This window comes from Anser anser (genome assembly GCF_964211835.1).
Source record: "Anser anser genome assembly, chromosome: 3".
Lineage (NCBI taxonomy): Eukaryota > Metazoa > Chordata > Aves > Anseriformes > Anatidae > Anser > Anser anser.
In genome coordinates, this window is record NC_139722.1 from 75,579,933 (window position 1) to 75,594,989 (window position 15,057).

The window sequence follows — 15,057 nt, forward strand, 5'->3', positions numbered from 1 at the left end:
AGTCTAATTTTCACATGATCCAGCTCTTTGAACAAAATCTGCCTACCTGAAAACTCCAGTTTGCCAGCATGCCTGAGAATTGTGTATCACATTTTTAAATATTAAGTATGCCACATTAGTGCAAACACATCAGTAAACATGAATTTGTGTGACCTGGTCAATATCATGCAAGTTAGACATTGGCAGAAGGAATTCTTAACTCCCTGTTCCTTTCTAAAAAAATTCTTTCTCTTAAAGAAATGACATGGGTTGATCAGTGACTTTTACCATATTTTATGCTCCTTAAACAAGTTGTCATAGGAGACAACTATAGTATTTCTAGGGGCTTATATCCCCAAAGATTCCTGTGGAGAACTTCTCCTGCTGAACGTCGCTCGTCTGACCTCTCTCACTTGACATTGCCTCAGGCTGGGCACAGAAATACCTTGGCTTGGGTGGCACACTGAAGCTATTTTTGTTTTATATAGCCAGTATGGCCTCCGTGAGTACAACTACCGCAAGGCTACTGAAAACAGTGGACGCAGGCAGCTACCCCACAAAGCTCTGCTTCATGACTACCAATACCTCTCCTAGCCACCTGCAGTATCTTGGCTCAGATATAACTGAGCTCCATGAAAAAATTCTGGTCAAGGCATAAATAGCACAAATGATGTTAAACAATATATCTCACGATCAGTTGTTTGTTTGTTTTTTTAAAGAAACTAATTATAACCATGAGAAAATAAATTCAGTAATACCTGAACACAACAGTGGAGTCACAGATGACTTATACAACATTATACAGTGACTTATACACTTGTGCAGTTTTACTTGGGCTGCACATGTGCCATTAGGTGTTGGGAAGAAAACAAAGTTTTGCCCTCTCATACAATGAAAGTATAGACAAGTGCACATTTCCCAGGAGGTCTAGGCAGATTCGTGCTACCACCAGGAGAAGTGTGCATGGAGTGCACACCTCATAACGCATGATGTAGATGCAGCCAGGCAGGTCTGCATTTGAAACAAGTCAGATTGCCCTGTCCCTGACAGATTAATAACCTCAAATAGAAAATAAATTAACAGGCTACAAGAAAACTTTTTAAAATGAAATGAAATTGTTGTAATTCGAGAGTCTAAAGACCCTCAAGCTTTAATTTTAAGGAATATGCAAGATGTGTGCAAGCAAACCAACAAACCCAAGAAATGCCTTCCTGTCACCTAAAATATTTAGAAAATAAAGGTCTGCAATCAATAACAAATGGTATGATGCTGCTATAAAATTAAAAGTCTTCATGTGCATCAGGAAAGCAAAGAATGAATTTTCAGATGAGTCAATACAGACATCAACTGCAAGAAATTATACATGCGGTACAGCCCAGCTTAGGGCATGCTGCACTGGTTTTCTAACATACACAAGCAATACCATTAAGACACATTTGGGTCAAATTCATACTACACCAAGCATATGTAAGAAACATTCCAGAGTAAAGCCAGAAAAAAAAAGTTTCCCCTTAACCAACTTTCTAGAAATAAAATGCAAATGCTTTTAATTATCACAGATTACAGAAAAGCCTATTGAAGTTTTTGTTTTGTTTTGTTTTTCCTTAATAAAACCATTCAAAGCTGTTTGCAGCTGGTCTTTAAGCAAACATACAGCAGGTAGGAAAAAGGAAAAAAAAGCAGGCCCTTCTCCTGACCTACTGTGGGGAACAATTTCAGCTTCTGCTTGGAAGAGCAGCAGCAATCACTCTGTCCCAAAGCATGCACTGGGATAAACACACCCCAACAATAAAAAGGCATTTATTCAAGAACAGGAGATATTTCACCAGAACTGCTGTGATGTTCCATACATAATGCTCCGAGTTAAAGCAGGCCTAAGTCACAGCACCCGGATAGGTTGGGCAGCAGAGGACCAGCCCTAGGCCTGAAAGCTGAAGCCAGATGCAAGTTGAAAATAGGGTGCAAACTCTAAAGAGAGGAGATGATTAATAACTGGAGCTAGCTACCAAGAGAAGCAGCAGACTCTCCACCCCTTGAGATCCTTGAATCATGTCTGAATGCTTCTCTGGACAATCTGCTTAGCCAAACGAATGTTTCTCAGTACAAGACAGTCGAAATGGGTAACATGAAACTGGCTGTACTGCGGAACAAATCCCACAGGGCGATCTAATGTCCCTTCTTGCCTTACGTCTTGGATCATTCTATGAATCACACACAACTATTTCGGCAGGGTCAGGACCTTGGACTGCAAGTTACTGGTGAGAAGAGAAATGCCTTCGTATTTATTTGTAAAACACTACACGTATATACATATAACACATAAAGAACACAATTTCCAAGGCCATTATGAAACAACATGGCTTATCTGTTACGGTTTTGCCATCCTGATTCTTAAGAAACATACTGGAAAGAATATATGGTTGTAGTTAACTCCTGGGAAAATTATTTTTCCCAATTCTACAATTCCACTTAAAATTGCTCATCTGTACTTACATACAATAGAACATTTTTTAAAACATTTTATACTTTATTACCGCTATTTCTGTAGTGACTTCATACAATCTTAAGACTGCCGTGCAAAACCTAACACGACTGAGTTCTAAAGGCTTGATAAATCTGTCTTCTGCCATGAACATTACAAATATGTGTATCACGTTGCTCTTTTAAACAAATAAAACTCACTTACCTTACATATCTTTCAAAAATCTTAAAAACTAAACTCTTAAAATCCTTAGATGATCTCCTAGAATAGCAGTCTTTGCTTTCTTCCTGTAGTTTAGGTCAGCAATCAATCATCCCAAGTCATTTTAATTGTCTGGTGCTTTTTTCATCATGTTACAATTAAGAATTTAACATTTGGAAAAAAAAAAAAATCCTGTGCTCATTAAATTAAATGAATGATGAGTAAAGCTGTGTGAATATGTATATATTTTTTTCTCATTTCAGCTGTTGAATACTAATAAAAATTCCTGGGCTTGCATTAACTTTTAAATGTATTTCTCTTTTGGAACAAAGGCAGGCATGTGAAGGAAGACAAGAGAGTGCCCAGTAAAATGAACCCTTCTCACTTCCAGTCTTTCCTCCTTGTATTGAAGGAAATAACTTGCCACTCACACCATAACCTGATGTAATTTGTTTTGAACAATTACAAGAGAGAAGGAGGACAAGGAAGGGCCAGATTCACAACTTCAAAGAAGGAGAGGTTGCCAGTCTCTTTAAACAATGTGTAACTTGGTAAAGACTGGTCAGACGACACACACACACTGTCCTTCAATCTCAATATCCAGTTTAAATTCTCTTTAGTGCCCAAGGTGATTTGAATACGTTTATTTTATCTGTAAGAAAAATGTCTAAGTCTCCAGTAATGGAATATCTGTGGAAGTCTCCACAATCTCTTCTCCTAGAGCTGTTCTGAAAAATTAAATACACCTGAAGAAAATGACCACACCACATCACACACACCTGGGAGCTGGGGAACCCTCCGTCTAACTAGGACAGCTTCTACACAGGAGATTGCATTCTCTCTAGCCCAGAACATCCTCTCATAATCTGTTTACAGTTCTCTTGGCAAATAGAAAATATGAAAATTCAAACCTCTGCAGGAGAGAATTTAAGTTTTCCGTTATGCTAAAAGATAGAAAGGAAATTCTTTTTTAGTCCTGATCATTTTACCCAATCTCCTTTCCCTCCTCCCTTCCAGTTAAAACTGAGTTCAGAATTTGACCCCAGTTTTCAAGTTGTCTCAGGAAAAGAACTTGGAAGAAAGTAAGTTCATTTAATAGAAGTGAATCTTGGAAAGAAAGAGAAAGAAGTCGATGTGTGAAAAAGCAGCAGGAAAACCCTTTCTTCCCAAACCTAAGGAATAGCGGGTTGGTTTTTTTTGTTTGTTTTGTTTTTCCTGCTTCAAAACAGAATTACTGAAATTTTTGTCCCTTCTAAATGCATAGGCAACTAGAACATGCAAAGCTCTCATTTTTTTCTTGCTACCCATCCATCCTCCTCATTTTGCTCTCCAGATGCAGCTTTTACAGCCTAATCCAACCCTTCACGTTTCAGTAACACTTAAACTCACACTTAATTTTGGGCGTGGATTTTCAGAGCCATTTGTCTAAATGGACAGATTAAATTCTTTGAAATCTGACTTAGCTGTACTGAAGCGGAAAGAGACATAAAGCTTCCTAGCAGGCCTTTTATACAAATAGTCAGCTTTACAGATTCAGTCTACAGACCAAAGAATGGATGGAGAAAAAGAGTCAGGGTTGGTTGGGAAGAAAAACAACAAAAAAAAATGTTAGGCTAAAGTTTATATTCTTATATTACACTTTTGGCAAAGTCGTGATTCAGGAAGAGGATAAAACAGACCTCATGAAAGGTGTATAAACGGTAACAGAACACAGCAGGAAAGTGACTTGTCTCCATCGACATTTTTCTTTTGCACATATAAATCAGGCTTGATCTTTTAAGAGACTACAAAGTCAATGTAATTGCATACACCAACAATTTAAACATGCTTCTAAACCCACAGGAAGTTTTGCTACCAATATCCGTGGCAGACGGAACCATGCTTGGAAAGCATAATTTATGAAACTCACATTTTAAGGAGTGCTTCTAACTGAAATCCTCTCTCTCTTCTTTCATGTTAACAAGCATTGTAGAGAACAAAAGCAGGAGAATAAAAAGCCTTGAATTTATGACAACAAATCTGAAAAAATGGAATATATCCCTACATCACATACATCAAAAACTGGATCAATTAGGTAAACAACTGTCTTTGAAGAGATTGAAGAATTTAAAACAAAGTAGTAATGATCCATAACAGTTGTGCAGCACATTATAAATATTTCTCTTAAATAGTTCAATATTTTGTAACAGAATATCAACAAAAATAGTACGGTCTTTTGTTTAAAGATTTTTTTCTAAATTGTTTCAAAACGGTTGAAATAATTTAATTATGCCCCTCTGCAAATTAAAAACAATATTATAAATGCTGCTAAATCTGCAATAGCCCCGAGAAAATAAACTGAAGAGCCATGCTAAGTGACATAAAATGTTGGTGGTTTTTTTCTTTATTCCCCCCCCCCCCCCCCCCCCCCCAAATATGTCAAACCAAGAGTGGAGAAAATTACCAGTATTTGAGTATTTGGAATTTTCAAAGAATGTGTATCCCTTCAACAGATGTTTATAATTTATGGAGTTAGATAAAGGTTGCCAAGTGATCTGTTTCAGTGGTCATATGGTCATATACGTTTTTATTTCTATGTAGTTAAACTACAATGCAAGATCAGAATTCAAAATGGTCATAAACAAGAAGCAAAGTCCCAAGGCACCTCCCAGGTCTGAACAAGGGTATGACAGCTGCTCTGCATCAGAGAGAAAACAATTACAAGAGAGGACACCCAACGGTTAATTGTTACTCACAAATATGACCAAACTCACAGAGTAATTCTGGATGCTTAGTTTTCTGGTGGAGACCTATAACTTGTAAAATAGAAAGAAGCAAGACAGGAAAGAGAAAGAGAGGGAGAGAAAGAGAGAGAGAGAAAGAGAAAAATAAACTAGACTTTTTTTTTTTTATTCTTCTTTTCAAATAAAAGAACTAGTACTGGACAAGCAGCAACAAGCAGACTGTTTCTGGAGAAATAAACCTAATCAATTCTGAACACTTTCCCTCTTTTCTACAAACCAGAAGATTTCCATTACACCTTTGGAGGTTAAACACAGGCTTTGCTTTAGTCATTTTCTTCAGAAAAAAAAAAAATTATATATATATATATGTATATAGAAACTTTTCCTCAAAATTCTTCCTTCATTATGGACTTTACTGAGCATCTCCTCAGACTGCCACTTAACACTGCTACCTCAATTGTCCTCTGTAGACTTTTATTTTCCAGGTCCCTTTTCTGTCCTTGCAACGTGCCTTTCCATAGCAGTATTGTCCCTGCAAATTTACCACCAAATTTATGCAGACTCACTTTGTGGCAGTGTCACAGCACTGTGGTGCCTGAACCCCACTAAACCACTCTCTGTCACAGGAAAGTTCATCTTGGTGCACTCTGAAATCACTCTGAAGGTTTTTTGCTCTTTGTTCTCAGCTGATGCATCACATCCCGCATCACAAAATGAGCCCCCAGAGAGGTACAGCTTCACCAGGGGTCAGGAGACGACCCCTCTGCCCCCACTGTACCATCCACTGCTTGATTTTTAGCAAGACACTACCCTACCCATTTTACTCTGGATCTCTTTTTGGTAAAGACCAAGTCTCTCCTGAATCTTTTGAGCAAACAGACAAGTTTTAAAAAGCAGGAAAACTCACCTGTCTGGCAGATGGGAGAGATGGGTACATGCTAAAGTGGCCACGTTAGAAATGGTAAGCTCCATTCATCTGCATTTCCTCTCATTTTCCTGATGAGCACCCTGACACCAAAATCGCTTCTTTGTCCCTTAAGCTCAGTGATGCTAGAAATAACAACACAGACCTCCAAAGTCCTCCAGACACAACCCTCTGGAGCCTCTACCACAGCACAAATAAAAGAGAAAAGGCAAGAGACCAGTCAAGCACGAGGAGAATCCATTATGCTAGGACCCAACGGGACAGAAATCGTTTTGTGGGATCGCAAGGGGGCAGTATTAGAGGTCCACCAGAGAGGGTTGGGAGGAAGTCTGTTATTGTGGGTTTTAAATTCATTCTGCAGGACTGTACATAGCCCTTGGAAAATGTATCATTGCATTTTTCAACACATTTGTTTTGAACATATAATGTATTGTATTAAAATGTATTGTATTAAAAATGTCTTGTAACGTATTACATTATCAAACAACAAAAAAGCCCTAAACATTTGAAAGTAATTTCTCTTTCTCTCATCTGATAGCCAAAGGAAAGTTAAAAGCCAAAACAGATTAAAAGGATGTAAAGATCTAAAAACAGTACAACTTGAATGTCATATTCCCTTGCTGGGGACAGTAAGCCACATGCCTGCCTATAACTTCTTATTAGAAATAAGTTTTAAATATCTTGCTCTAATATCCTTCTCTCTACCTACTGGTACACAGTACTGTATGTTTGTTACAGCTGTCATGATAACTTTATATTTATCTTCAAGCACCAACCCACAGAATCAGGTGAGTCAGGTGACTGTATAAGAATTTGAACAGTCTTTAAAAATAATAACAATGTCTAGTTTTTGTAGTTGTAGAGGAAAAAAAAATCCAGAAAGTCTGGCTCACTGATGACCTAATGACTCAAAACTCAAAATTGTATTATCAAACATGCTTTGTTACTCCTAGATGAATTTGTAGATCCCTCTTCTTAGTTACAAGCCTTTGGACAACAGTAAATAGGCAAGTCATCTTCAGCGTACTTCCCAAGTATATCCCCCCCAAACAAAGGGGATTATCTTCAACACATGAATGATTTATATATATATTATAAAATATATATATATTTTTTTTTTACAGGAGAAATGTATTAATCACTAGACAACACAGAAGTAAAACCCATCATTTCTCAAGCTGCTTATATAAAGGTATAGAAAAAATAAAATACAAGCCTTTGTACTTGTATCAAGTCAAGCAGTAGTTTCCTCACAGAAGCAGCCTTCCTGAGAAATTCCCATATTAGAAAGCTTTGAAAATTAAAGGCTTTTACCTTTTCTATTTCATTGAACTCTCAAAAAAACTACTTTAGGTACTAGCTTTCCACCCCCAGAGCAGATGTTGCTTCCCTTCATTAGGGATTTGAAGTCCGACAAGATTGGTATTTGACTCAAATGTGGTCATTGCATATTTTAAAAATGACTTCATTGAACAATAACTGCATTAAGCAAAAGAACAAAGTGACAGTGAAACACATTTCAGCCCCTAAATGTTAAATAAGGCTGGTTTGGACTGCAGTTGTCAGTGTTTAAAAACAAAACAAAACAACAACAAAAAAATTATACATCTTATTTACATGAGTGTAGTCAGTATCAAAGAGAGGCATTTCCAAAAATGCGAGGGGTGAGAAGTCATCAAGAAGAGTTATATCCAAATACAATTTATGTACATTCTTGGCTCTTATGCTGATATTGCATGTGAGAAGGGCACTCACCAAAGGCCACAGGGAGCACATGAACACGAAGCTGGTCTGTAAGAGTCACAGCAAAAGAAGCAGATTAAAAAAAAAAAAAAAAAAAAAGAGAGAGAGAAAAAAGCTAACTTGAAAAAGGCAGCTCAATGAAAGCAGTAATTCCTCCATTATAATAGAGCTATATATATTTATTATCACAGAGGGTCTTAACAGCTGTGGTGAAAGTTAAAATTAGGCAACAAAAGGGAAAGCTTTGCAGACCACAGCTAAGTTGATTACTGTAATTCATATCTGGAAGTGGAAGTACGCATCCTGAAAAACTCTCCATCTGGCATAAGAGGTGACAGCCTGTTTAGCAATACAGTTAGCCCTGAACACATCATCTTTATGCTCTCATCAAACACTTAGTCTCATCAAAAGCCGAGTGGCGATATTCAAAGACCTGCACAGAATCTGGCCAGAGGAATAAATAACCTTTTGTTCCAGACCCATGTCCATCAACTACATATTACTGGAAATACATAATTCTTAATCAATGAGGAACAGACAAAAATTTCACCAGAAAAAGGCCTGAATGTAGTTTACTTTCAAGAGGTAAATGAATGAGCAACAATTTTTGCTACTTGCCAAATGCATGGGAGTCAACTTTCTTTCTGCAAGGTTTTCAGTTCCTTACCTACAAATGCATCAAAGTAATCACACCATAGTGTTTACATTAACAGCAGTGAATTAGTGGCAACACCTGAATACGCTCATAGGCAAAAGTTAAATAAAAATATGAAGAGTCCATCAGTTCCTCCCCAGCATCAATCCAAAAAAAAGGGGAAATTTTACATTTACTATCACATTCCATTTACAATCACACACCACATGAGGTCTAATATAGATAATTCTGATGTTATAATTAATCAGGCTGATAAACACGTATAAATTCATATTTTTTTTTCCATTGGGAGATAATGTCTGCCCCTGTTTTAAAATAGGAAGAAATATAGTCTATATGATTTCACAGACAAGCTAGAAGCTTAAATGCAATGCGTTTCTACACCAAAAATCACTATTATGTACATAAATTAAAGGAACAGAAAACACCACCTCTGAGATGGAAAGAAACCTAGGTGTGCTTGCTGCAGTTTTATAAGTAGGGACTGGAGAATCTCCCTCCCAGAACACTAAAACACCTGACATAGGAAATTGCAAATCCAGGAGAATATATTTTTAATACTATAAATTCTTTCTGTAGGGATTCCCTCTAGAATTCCCTTGAAAGAGAGGGAGATGGCACTACAGTTGTCAAACACTGAAACAGGCTTCCTGGTGAGGTGGTTTATGCCCCATGTCTATCAGTTTTCAAGAGACATTTGGACAATGCCTTTAATCATATGCTTTAACTTTTGGTCAGCTCTGAAGTGGTCAAGCAGTTGGACTTGATGATATTTGTAGGTCCCTTCCAACTGAACTATCCCATTCTGTTCTACATCACTAGGAAGCAACACATAGCATCTGTATTAAATAATAAAAAAATAAAATAAAAATAAAAATAAAAATAAGTGAGGTAGCCACAAACTAAACTTCAGGCCTAAGATTCTATTAGTTTGTTCCCAGTAGCATAGAAATCTTTAAAACCAATGTAAAATACAATTAAAGAGATAGAAAAAAAAAAAAAGGAAATTGATAACATTACCATTTATCAAAACAGGTAGTGCCAGAACAGCCTATTCTTTCAGAGGATAGCTAATTTTCTGGAGAAATAAAAAATGGTAGACCTTACCTACACAGATTTTAATAAAGCATTTGGTGACATGCCACAAGGGAAAATTGTTAAAAATGGAGACTGATGCAGAAATATTACATGTAGGAAGATGGCTAAAGGGGATATCATGAGTTGTTCTCCAAGCCAGAGAAAGTGTAATGGAGTACCCCCAGACTTAATCCTGAGACCAAGATTTTTTATAACAACTTTGGAACAGAAAATAGTTATGAGATGATGAAATCTGCTGAAAAGGCCAAGCCCTGACTCTCACTAATACTGATGTGATTGAAGCATCGTTCAGGAAAAACTAGAGGATTCAGAAACAGGCTGAAATACGATAATAAGAGCATAAAGTGATAAACTTAAGAACCCCAAAGAAGAAGTTAATTGTTTGGAACTGACAGCAGAGGCAGAGCAGGGTGTAATCACTGGATCGATGAAGAGATGACAGTGAGCCACCATGGATCAAGCAGCAATGAAAGAGGCAAATGCGATTTAACCGTGTGTTGGATGAGACATCTGACACACATATTTCTCCTCGGCAATGCTGTATGTAGTTCTGGTTACTCACAAGAAATAAACAGTCAAACAGAAGAATGATGCTGTGAAAAGCAGAACTGAAAAGCTTACCTTGCTAGAGGAGGCTAAAGAGAATTTGTCTTACATAGCTCTGCAAAAAAGAAACTGAGAGGGAGCATGATTGGTCCCTGAATATATTTGTTAGGCAGCAAGTTGGAGGGAAAGGAATAGTCTTTAAGCTAAAGAAGACGACATGTGAAGCACAGTACAAGCTGATTCTGCATAGTCCCAACTCGCAAAGAAAACCTCCAAATCTATCTTGTTTAACAAAAACTAAATTTATTTTGGAATTTGTCAGAAGGGAGTGGAGGAGGACTGGCCACTTTTCAGACCAGGGAGTTGAACTCTAAACTAACCTCAGGGTGTATCTTCAGCTGATTTTGACTGTCATAACCACTTTCAAAGTGGACGCTTATGGTGCAATGGTTCAGTCTCCAAATTTCTTCAAAGTAAATGTTTTACCAGGCTGCTTGAGTGAAGGAAGCAGCCTCTGCGACAACTGCAGAACTAGTGACTGTTGTGAGGTTAGAAATAATGCATCTAGATAAATTAAATTTACCTCAGAAGAAAAGAGTATTCAAGTATCACATGAGGAGCACTTCTTCAAGTCCTGTAGAAGCTCTGCTTTCACAGCAGTCTGAGCTGCAGACAACAGAAAGCAAAGGAAAGCTTTAAAAATATTTTAAACAGCAGAAATGAAGTTAGAGCTAGGGACTGCTTAGGAACCATTTTTTTACCATTTAATATGGTTCTTAGCATCAACTTTTGGAGGGAGTTCAGCTAGAAATATGAGTAAAATAAACTGTGTAATCTGAGAAATACAAGAGAAATAAACTGGCAAAGCTTATTAGTGATATGCTGATAAATTATTAAAATCTGGCTAAACTTTAAAGACTTGATGAAGGTGGCTCAGGGGGAGTGTGTACCATTATGCAAAATTAAGCACAGAATTTCAAAACCAATAAGTCTGAGTGACAAGTTGGTTACATTAATTGCAAGTAAAAATGGAGCTCTAAAAATTACAGGGAGCATGAAACTACAGCATTGTTACTTCTAAAAAGAAAAATCAAACGAATGTAACGATGGTACTTGAGGTGCATAAAGGAATAATGAAGCACAAATAGCTAGGAGTAATAAGACTTAACAATAAGGGTTTTCAAAAAAATATATTGGAGGATTGAAAAATGCAAGAGAACAAGTAGTTCCATAAATAAGGTGACAGAGCACAGAAATATTTGCTATCAGAAAGAAAGAATTAACAGAATAATTCATTCCTTTCTTGTATTTATATTTCACAAGCAGAATGTTATTAAATATAAGACCAGAGAGAACATATTGCGGTCACAGAGAAGTTCTGAAGGCTGAGATTAACCTAATACTCTTGTTGAATTCTAATGAGCATCTGAGATCTTGCTTAAATTAAAATTTTGAAGTTTATTTATCTTGACCACGCCTTGCATCTTCCAACATTTGAAAAAGGTAAATCTTCTTTTTAGGAGAAAAAAGCTCTACCATGACTTGCATCAGAAACGTGAATCTAGCAGGGAACTCCTGTGAGGTCCGCAGTCACTTGCAATCCCTATGAATATTCATTCAGAAAGGATCACGTTAGGAGCTGTAGTAAATCACCATCTGTTGACCACATTAAGCTCAGGCTTTAGTAAGATCTCTAGACATTCCCTCTGACTAAGCATGTTTCTCTGCGTCATTCCCCATCAGTAACAGGGAAAAACAGGCATGGTCCACTGTAAGTAAAAGTAAGGACTGTATTCTCCCAAAAAGGATGATTGTTTCAGCTTTCCTTGGCAGACTTAAAAACACACACACACACACACACAGAAAAAAAAAAAAATAGAAACAAAGCTTTCCCACTGTCTAAAATGCAGCTTCTTCCCGCTGTTTCGCTTCTTTCAGTGCCTCCTGGATGCAGCTGGTCGCTGCCAGTTCTCAAACACCGTCTCCGTGGGACGGCTGCACGCCAGCTCCGCTGCAGCAGGGCCGAGCAGAGTGCTCCATGTGGGCTGGGGGGAGAACACTGGGGACGGGACAGGCCATGGGGTTTCCTGCGAGGAGGGCAGGGAAAACGGCGTGGGTGCACAAGCACATGAAGGTTATTGTCAAGCACACGGATGAGGTGGCAGAATTAAAGCTGCAGGGGTATTCACTCTTAAATTTTCAAATATAAGCCGTACTTTTACCATCAAAAGGCTCAGTGTTGTTTTTGTTTTGGGGTTTTCTTCCCTTTGCTTGCTCACGTTGAATGAGAGAAGCATGGGTGGAAGGGAAATGGTACAGCACCAGGGAGCTACTTGGAAGACAGAGGAGAGAGAATCGTTCCCTCAGAGGGTAGAGCTGGACAAAAAAGACTCTGCTTAATCGAGAGGGAAAACCTGTTCCAGAAGGTGACGAACGCACAAGTATTGAACACAGACATAGACACTTTCAAATAAAACTTTCTTATTTGTTGGAAGAGCTCAGTGGACATATCCGAGCAAGAACTCTAGGAGTATAGTGAGCAACCCCTAGTTGAGGAGAATCAATGGAAGTGATGTGTTTAAAGAAGTGAATGGTTATGTGAGTTGTAATAAGATTTAGTCCATTCTTTTGGATTTGCTAATTAAGCTTTTGGAGATTTTGATTAAGATTAATTAAAGATTAAGGGTCTGCAGATTGCTTGCCTTGGTGATTTTCTTTTCTCTTTTTCCTGAGGGGGGATAAAGCAATTGGTTTTTGTTTTGACTTGTGTTTTTCTTTCCTAGTATGAATATTTAATGAAATAAAGAAACTTTTAAAGACGTGAGAACAAAAACACTAAAAAAGGAAGAGTGTGGGGCGAATACTGTTTGCATTTGTTCCTCAGATGGAAGGCCCTTGGCGTGCTTCTCTTCCTACACAATGCTGGGGCTTGTGGTGGCTGAAAAGGCTGTTGTCCGAGTCATTAGCAGCCAAAACAAACATAAACACAACAAGAAATAGAGGAGACACTGAGCCATCAACATTCTTGTTTTAAGACAGTGATTCAAGAAGTTCAGTGTTATTAATCAGGGCAAGTGATTCTCCACAAGCCAAGCTATAGAAAAAGAGCAGTATAGTTCAGAAATCTACACAAATATGGTCTTTAGTGTTTTCTGACTGATCCCCATAACCTTGCAGCATATCTGGGAGTATGCCGTCAACCTCCACGACAAAATTAGTCTAGTGACTGACTCGCTTGCTCTGCTTCTCTTTGTTAGCTCAGCTAGCATGTTAATGCGCTGCAGAACAAATGTGCTGGTTGCCTCCTCCTCCAGCTTTTACTTCAGCTATCTGCCCTAACGCGGAATGGATAAACAGTTTTCTTGCCAAATAGTAGTGGATTAGCTACAGCAGTGGTGACGACAGCACAGTGTGCGGAAGGATAAGAGTTACAATAGATACTCCCAAAGCAGTAATGTGAGCTGGGATAAGGCAGGAATGAAATGTCATCATCGAGATGAACATTTACACACCATGGAAATGATGACCAGTATTTGGATTGAGCAGAAGGGCGAGTTCAACGTCACAGCAACTCCCAACGAAGTTCATCAGACAAAGGTCATGTATGCTGCACTTTAACCCCACGATCCATTCCTCCAGCTTGAATGCAGACTGTGTTGCTAAAACTCATTCTATACAGGAAAAAAAAAAAAAGTCTAATAGTCATACTAAATTGTCCCTGATTGGAAATATGTTGCCTTTGATATTCTTTCACGCTGGGTCCAATCCTAAGAACTACTAAATATCTTATGTGCCTCAAAGCCCTGCCAGTCCTCAGAGCTTCTCAGCTCTGAGGACTGAATGCTCATCTGAGAATAAATGGAGCATGCAAGATTTGAAGGTACCTGGAACAGCTGAAGTGAAATTCACAATTTGCTATAAATAAAAAAGAAAAGCATTGTGGCATTATATCCATGTTCCTAATGATGTTAAAATGAATGCAGTATTTAACAAGACAAACAGAACATTTTATGACTTTTTCAGTTCTGCTACTTCTGTATATACATATTAATGTAGTAAAATTCTCTGCCACCTTCTAAGCTGGAGCATGTTCACTCCATTTTATACATAGTAAGAATAATTGAAGCACAAAAGCTCCTAAGAGCAACATCTAAACAAGATCCTGAAGCTTCAAGCCAGTTTCCAGTCCTCCTACAATTTTTCTGTGCAATGGTACAGCCAGTTTCCTATCCGAAACCATGGAAAACAGTGACACAGTGACAAAAAACATATTCTGGCTTGCAAGGAGCTCTGGCGCTGCTGGGATGGAAGTGGAAAAAGGGTTCGAAAACCTTGTCCATGGTGCCAGAGAGACCTGCTGGCAAATGTGAAACTGGAAATAAGTTTACAAGCATCAGCCTTGTACCTTACCAGAAAAGACTACTACTTCCCCCCAAGAAATGTTTATTGGTTGATATAACCCCAATTATTTCAAAATTTGTTGGTGACTCCTGTGTCATAACATATTACGTTATTCCTTGAATTAATTGATACTGAACACTCTGATTCACAAAACTTCCTGGGGGCCTGGTAAGTTTCATTAGAAACGATTTCTTGCAATGTTTTGTGGTCCATTATTTACTTCCATTTTGCTTTATGAATTTCTACCTGTCTCATTAGTGGATGTCCTTCAGCTCTTTTCAGCTGGCCACTTATCCTCTCAGGA